The 396-nt window shown below is 41.2% G+C and overlaps 1 protein-coding gene across 1 annotated transcript in view; it reads left to right on the top strand.

Moving 5' to 3' along the window:
* Positions 1–396, top strand: part of LOC119410122 (dynactin subunit 1) — a 23020-nt gene that overhangs the window by 14587 nt on the left and 8037 nt on the right. The gene's annotated exons all lie outside the window — the stretch shown is intronic.

The following is a 396-nucleotide window of genomic DNA, read 5'->3' as shown; positions in this document are numbered from 1 at the left end:
GTATCCACGTCACCTCTTTCTGTAAAATTTCAGTTCTAATCTCAACATTACAACTTTCAACTCTGTTTATTTATTTAGCACCAAGTCGGAACAGAAGCCGTCTCAGGGCAACGAACAGAAACATTCGTACATAAAATAATAATTTAACGTTGTTTATCTGAGGAGCATCGCAGAACTCTCATCCTGAGCGAGCATGAAGGCGACAGTGGAAAGGAAAAAGTCCCTCATGAGGAAGAAACCTTTAGCAGAACCAGACTCGGGACAAGCGGCCATCTGCTTTGACCGGCGGGGTTTGAGAGGAACAGGAAGGAAGAACGGATACACAATGGCAGGTCTAGAATCACATGTTAAGATAGAAATTATTTAAAATGCAAACTATTCATTTGTAACGTCAAT

This window comes from Nematolebias whitei, chromosome 1, assembly GCF_014905685.2.
Source record: "Nematolebias whitei isolate Nwh7 chromosome 1, NemWhi1, whole genome shotgun sequence".
NCBI lineage: Eukaryota > Metazoa > Chordata > Actinopteri > Cyprinodontiformes > Rivulidae > Nematolebias > Nematolebias whitei.
Note: the sequence above shows the minus strand (reverse complement) of the source record. Positions and strands in the feature narration are given on the sequence as shown.